Consider the following 7,729-nt stretch of genomic DNA (forward strand, 5'->3'; position numbering starts at 1 on the left):
GAGGGGCAGTCTGGGTGCAGCAGACTTGCTGAATTGCGGTGGGCTCTGCCCAGTTTGAAATTCCTGGTGGCTTTTTTTGTGCTGTTAGGGTAAAACTGCCTATTCAAGCCTCAGCAATGGCGAATGCCCCTCCCCCCACCAAGTTCTAGCATTCCAGGTCAACCTCAGACTGCTGTGTTGGCAGTGAGAATTTCAAGGGAGTAGATCTTAGCTTTTGGTGCCCTGTGGGGTTGGGACCTGTCGAGCCAGACCACTTGGATACTTGGCTTCAGCCCTCTTTCCTGGGGAGTAAACGGTTCTGTCTTGCTGGCATTCCAGGTGCCACTGGGGTATGAAAAATAAATCTGTTGCTAGCTTGATGTCTGCCCAAACAGCGTCCCAATTTTGTGCTTGAAACCCAGGGAAGTGGTGGCATAGGCACCAAGGGGAATCTCATTGTAAATGCACTGTTCTTCTTGGTACATTCTCTCATGGCTTCCCTTGGCTATGGAAGGAAAATCCCCTAACCCCTTGTGCTTTCTGGGTGAAGCAATGCCCCACCCTGCTTCAGCTTTCCCTCCATGTGTGACACCCACTATTCAACCAGTCCCAATGAGATGAACTGGGTACCTCAGTTAGAAATGTAGAAATCACTCACCTTCTGTGGCAATCTCACTGAGAGCTGCAGATCTGAGCTGTTCCTATTCAGCCATCTTCAGGTCCAAGGACTTTTAAGCCAGCTTGTGCTGAATGCTGCCTGGGCTGGGGCTCACCTTTCAGGGCAGTGGGTTCCCTTCTGGGCCAGGGAAGATCTAGAGATGTCATCCAAGAGTTAAGTCCTGACATTGGTGACCCTGAGAGCCCAGTTGGTTCTCTATCCCACTATGAACATTCTAGCACCTAAAGTTCAAGAAAAAGTCCCCTATACTTTTTCCTCTGCTTTTCTTAAGCAGGAGTTTCATCCCATAGCCACAAAAGCTGATAATATGCTGAATCTCATCTGAAGCTAGCAAGTCTCAGAGGCTTAGCCATGGCCCTCAATGTAGTACTTGGTTGTCCAAGGCCCAAGAGCTCTTTACTTAGTGGGTAATAAATGCTGCCAGAACTGTTTTTTTCCCCATTCAAGGCAGCAGGTTCCCATCTTTCCCAGAGTGTGTCTAGAAATGTTACCCGGGAGTTAGGGCCTGGAACTGGGACTAGTGCTCTATCTTGCTGTAGCTAATCTGGTGTCCAAGGTGCAAAACCAAGTCCTTCCCACTCTTCCCTCTCCTATCCTCATGAGGAAGAAACATGTCTTTTTTGGAGCCACAAGCTGTGCAGCCTGAGCTTAGAAGAGGGATGATGCCAGAACTCCCTTAGCCTCCCTAGCTGGTGTCTCAGTAGATCACACAACCCACCCCCCACCCTAAGTGTCTCTGGGCCCAGGTAAACCCTAGGACTAGTCTAAAACTTGCAGTACTTATATCCAAAGATGTCTTTCATGTTTACTTAAAGACCTAGAGCACTTTGGCTTTTGATTGTGAGCTTCAAGTTCAGAACATTAGGATCAGCAATTCCTCTGTGGCAAGGGCTGGTTTAAATACTGCCTCTGTGTGTGAGTGTCAGCTGAGTTTGGTGTTGTTTTCCTTCCTTCTCTAACAGGACAGTACTGAGTTCAATGCCTCACAATTGCTGTGTCCTCCCTCCCTCAGCACCAAGAGATGAACTCTATACCATGCTGGTACTGCCACAGCTGGAAGGTGGGGTTGGGGAGAGGTGACATTGGCAACTTAAGACTTTTTTTCTATCTTTTCTGTGTCTCCTTCAGTGATATGAAGTTAAAAACAGGTATTAGGAAGGCTCGCCTAAATTTTGTTCTAATGAGAGTGTTTTCTCTGTGTAGATAGTTGTAAATTAGTGTCCATACAGAAATACAACTGGTGTAGCCTTCAAGCCTATCATCTTGCACTGCTTCCTTTTGCCTTTTATGGTCTTTCTTGTTTTAAAATCTGTTTTGTCTAAAATGAGAATAGCAACCCCTGCTCTCTTCTGTTTTCCATTTGCTTGGTAGATTTTTCTCCATCCCTTTACTTTGAAATCTTTGGGCATCATTGCTTGTGATATGAGTCCCTTAAATACAGAATACCACTGGGTTTTGCTTCTTTATCCAACTTGCCACTCTGTACCTTTTCGATAGGGCACTTAGGCTATTTACACTCAAAGTTAGTATTCATATGTGCAAATTTGATCCTGTCAACATTTTGTTAAGTGGTTATTATGCAGGCTTGTTTGTGTGATTGCTTTATAGTGTCGCTGGTCTATGTACTTAAGTGAGTTTTTGTAGTGGCCAGTAGTGGTGTTCCCTTTCCATATTTAGCACTCACTTCAGGACCTCTTGTAAAGTTTGTCTTGTGGAAATGCATTCCATTAGTATTTGTTTGTCTGAGACAGTTCTTATTTCTCCTTTGCATATGAAGCTTAGTTTGTCTGGATAAGATATTCTCAGTTGAAAATTCTTTCCTTTAAGAATGCTGAATATAGGCCCCCATCCTTTGTGGCTTGCAGGGTTTCTGCTGAAATGTCCACTGTTGGCCTGATGAGGTTCCATTTGTACATAACCTGCCTTTTCAGCTGACTTTATATATTTTTTCTTTTATTTTGGCCTTGAAGAATCTGACGATTATGTGTCTTGGGGGTGGCTGTCTTGTGTAGTATCTCACAGAGGTTCTCTTCATTTCCTAAATTTGAATGTTGTCCTCTCTAGCAGAGAAATTTTTTCATGGAAAATATCCTAAAATGTGTTTTCTGTGCTTGCTTTGTCTCCTCTTTTAGAGATACCAATGCGCCATAAATTTGGTCTCTGCACAAAATCCCATATTTCTCAGGTTTTGTTCATTTTCATTTATTCTTTTTTATTTACTTTTGTCTAACTGAGTTATTTCAGACAGCCAGTCTTCAAGTTTTGAGATTCTTTCCTCAGGTTGTCCAATTTTTCTGCTAATACTTGTGATTGTACTCTGAAATTCTTGAAGTGGATTTTTCAGTCCTATTATATCAAGTTTTTTCTTATAATGTTCATTTCAACTTTTATTTCCTTCATCTTATTGTAATTTTTTTTCTTAGAAACTTGTGTTGTGTTTAAATGTTCTCTTGAATATCAATGATCTTCATTTCTAGTGATATCCTATTTCTGTCATTTCAGTCAGTTTAAAAGCCTCTGGCTTTGTTTTCTGGCCACTTGAGGTTAGAAATCTGTGGTGCAAAGGAACCCAGGTATTCCTGGATCACTGTTCACAACACTTTGATGGCTGGTGCCAGGCGAATTGCTTTGTCATGTGATATTAGCTAGGTCCATGCTCATTTTAATGTGCCAGCAGCAATGGCAATGTGGTGGTGTGCATGCTCACTGACTGAGGTGGGGCATTGCTGGGCAGAGGGTTTCTGGCCATCATGTGGGTGTTTGCCGTGGCAGTGATAACAGCACTGTGATGGAAGGGTGGGCAGTTGAGGACTGTAGGCATCTGTGTGTGCATTTGCACCAGTGGTAATCAGGGAACTGGTGAACACAGGGATGGCAACCTCTGTGTGCATATTCATGCCAGTAGCAACAGCCATACATGATGGGTGATGGGGCTGCTGGTCTCTGTGCATGGGTTCATGCCTGTGACAATATCAGCATGGGGGCAGGGCACTGATGGGCATGGAGCTGGCAGTCTCTGTATGCATAAATGTGTCAGTGATGATGATGGTGGCAAAGGGCATGTGAAGCTGCTGATCTCCTTACCCACCTTTACATTGGCAATGGGAGCACGATTCGGGGGAGGGGAAGGTGTGCTTATGCCAGCAGCAGTGGCTTAGTGCAATGCACATGCGTGCCAGCAGGGAGAGAGAGATGAAGTTCACCCATGTGTACATGTACCAGCAAAGTAATGTGAAGGGTGACTGTGGGCCAGTGCATGCCAGCAAGCCGGCACAGGGGAAACAGCAGTGGGATGAGGGCAGGGGTGGGCTGGTGTGCATCTGTGGAGGACATTCTGCTGGAGCTTTCCAATGATGAGGCATAGTCTGCCAGTGCAGAAGCTATGATGTGGGTATTTGTGTGGCACCTCAACTGCAGACCTGAGGCTGCACTGTAAGACATAATGACCAGAATGGTGCCCTGGGAGAGACTATCAGACAGGGGGGCATTCATGTCAGACTAGACTCATCTCATGGGCAAGATTGCCCTGCACTATGCAGGTCCAGCAGTTCCCCTAAGGCTAAAGTCTGCTATGGGAGCAAGATAAGCCGTGGAGAACAGGCATTTCTGACCATGCTCCACAACACACTCTCCCACATCAAACCCTCCAGGCTCTGCACCAGATGGAGTTCTGTCCACATAATCTCTCCAAGCAACACTCTACCAGCTCAATTGTCCACAGCAGGGGTCATGCCACCTCCTGCTGCCAGAATTCCAGAGGTTTTTGGTGAAAGTACACCACTACAAGCTTGCTCAACTCATCCCCTGTTCAGGAGCTGTTGGGAGCCAGGAACGAGTCCTCATGCACAGTAGACCCATGAAGGGTCCAAACTTCCTTCCCCTTCAGCCCAGCATCTGTGTTTTCCATCTGTCCACTCTCAGTGCCTTACCCTATGTTTCCTATATAGTGGTAATCACAAAGCAATAACTTACAATAGATACACTAAATATGAAAAGCAAGGTATTAAATGTGCTGTGAACTGGAAGAAGACAAAAATGCCTACTCTCACCACTCCTACTCAATATAGTATTAGAAGTCCTAGCCAGAACAATCAGGAAAGAGAAAGAAATAAAAGACACCCAAAGAGGAAAAGAAGCCAAACCATCACTCTTTGATGACAATATGATTCTATATAGACAAAATCGTAAAGGCTCCACTGAAAGAGTCCTAGAACTGGTAAAGACTTCAGTAAAATTTTAGGAAACAAAGTCAACATACAATATAAGTAGCATGTCTATACACCAATAACATTCAAGCTGAGATTTAAATCAATAGCACAATCCCAATTACAGTAGGCATAATATAAATAAAATATCTAGGAATACAGATTACCAAGGAGCTGAAAGACTTCTACAAATATAATGATAAGACATTGTTGAAGAAAATTAGAGATGACACAAATAAATGAAAAAAACAAAAACAAAAACAAAAACAAAAAGACACTTCATGCTCATGAATATGAAGACTCAATATCATGAGAATGGCCACACTGCCCAAAACGGTTTACAGATTCAATGCTATTCCTATCAAATTGCCAATGTCATTTTTTAGAGAATTAGACAAAACTATTCTAAAATTTATATAAAAACCAAGAAGAGTCTTTATAGCCAAAACAATTCTAAGCAAAAAGAACAAAGTCTGAGGCATCATAGTATCTGACTTTAAGCTAGACTACAAGGCCACAGCATAGTACTGGCACAAAAACAGACACTATAGACCAATGGAACAAAATAGAGAACCAAGAAACAAAGCTGCACACCTACCACCACCTGATGTTCAAGAAATCGGACAAAAAACAATGGGGAAAGAAATGGTTATTCAATAAATGGTGTTGGAATAACAGGCTAGAGATATGCAGAAGAAAGAAACTGGACTCATGTGTTTCACTACATACAAAAATTAACACAAATTGGATAAAATATTTAAATGTAAGAACACATACTATAAAAATCCCAGAAGAAAACCTATGAAATAACTTTCTCAACATCAGCCTTAGCAAATAATTTTTAGCTAATTATCAAAAGCAATTGCACCAAAACAAAAATTGACAAGTGAGATATAATTAAACTAAAGCGCATTCAGCAAAAGAAATCATCAACAGAGTAAACAGACAACAAAATGGAAGAAAATACTTGTGAACTATCCATCTGAAGATGAACTAATATTCAGAATCTATAAGGAATATAAACAAATCAACAAGCAAAAACCAAACCCATTTAAAAAATGGACAAAAGACATGAAAAGACACTTCTCAAAAGAACACATATAAACAGCCAACAAACATGAAAAAATGCTTATCATCATCAATCATCAGAGAAATGCAAATCAAAACTATGAGATACTATCTCCTACCAGTCAGGTGGATAATATAACAAAGTAAAAAAAGTAACAGATGCTGGCATGGCTGAAAAGAAAAATAAATGCTTACCCTGTTGATAGAGATGTAAAGTAGTCCAGCCACTGCAAAAGCAGTTTTGAGATTTCTCAAAGAACTTAAAACGAAGCTACCATTTAACTTACCAATCTCATGACTGGGTATATATCCAAAGGAAAGTAAATTGTTCTACCAAAAAGATACGTGCACTTCTATGTTTATTGTAGTGTTATTCATAATAGCAATGATATAAAATCAGTCTAGGTGACCATAAATGGTGGACTGTATAAAGAAAATGTGGTACTTACCCAACGTGAAATACTTCACAGCCATAAAACAAACAAACAAACAAACAAACAAACAAAAAACAAAACAAAAAAAAAAACATGTCTTTTGCAGCAACATAGATCAGGTTGGTGGTGATTATCCTAAGCAAATTATTCAGGAACAGGAAATCATATAGTGGATGTTCCAACTTAGTGGGAGCTAAAGATTGAATACCACGAACATAAATATGGGAAAAATAAGGGGAGGAATGAAGGTGAGCACGGGTTGAAAAACTACCTGTAGGGCACTATGCATATTATCTGGGTGATGAGGTTTGGGGTATCCCAAACCTCAGCATCATGCAATATCTTCATATGTCAAATCTGTACGTGTAATAGCAAATCCAAAATAAAAGTTGAAATTATTTACAAATAAAATACTACCAGAATAAATAAGTTAATCATAAAACAAGGCAGTAAGAAAGGAAGAAATCAGTAGAAAAATTTCCACAATGAACAGAGTAAAATAACAAAAAGGCTGAATTAAGTCTTTATGTATCAGTAATGACATTGAATGTAAATAAATATCTCCATTAAAAGCCATAGAGTGGCTGAATGAATTAAAAACAAAAACAAAAACTAAGACCCTACTATAGACTGTCTACAAGAAACTCACTTCACTTATAGATGCACATATAAACTGAAAATGAAGAACTGAAAAAATATACTCCATGTAAATGGAAACCTAGAAAGAGCACATGTAGCTATACTTGTATAAGACAAAATACACTACAAGTGAAATACTGTAAAAAGAGACAAAGTAGATCACTATGTAATAATAAAGTCATCAATCCAGCAATCGACTATAACAATTATAAGTATCTATGTACTCAACATAGGAACACCAAAATATATATGAAAACATTGTATCTAAAGGGAGATTAAAAACTATAATGCAATAACAGTAGGGTATTTATTTTTTATTTTTAAGGTCAGTAGTGCATGTACAAATTTGTTACATAAGTAAACTGGTGTCATGGGGGTTTGTTGTACAGGCTATTTCATCATCTAGATATTAAACCTAGTATAATTAGTTGTTTTCCTGATCCTTTCCCTATTCCCACCCTCTACCCTCCCACAGGCTCCAGTGTGTTTTATATGTCCATGTGTTCTCATCATTTAGCTCCCACTTATAAGTGAGAACATGTGTATTTGGTTTTCTGTTCCTGTGATAGTTTGCTAAAGAAAGAACATCTTTATTTCTGCCTTCATTTCATTGTTTATCCACTCGACATTCAGGAGCCGGAAGTTGTATGGTTCTGAGTTAGTTTCTTTTTTTTTTTCTTTATTGCATTTTAGGTTTTGGGGTACATGTGAAGAACATGCAAGAT

This window comes from Cebus imitator, unplaced genomic scaffold (genome assembly GCF_001604975.1).
Source record: "Cebus imitator isolate Cc_AM_T3 unplaced genomic scaffold, Cebus_imitator-1.0 Scaffold769, whole genome shotgun sequence".
Taxonomy (NCBI): domain Eukaryota; kingdom Metazoa; phylum Chordata; class Mammalia; order Primates; family Cebidae; genus Cebus; species Cebus imitator.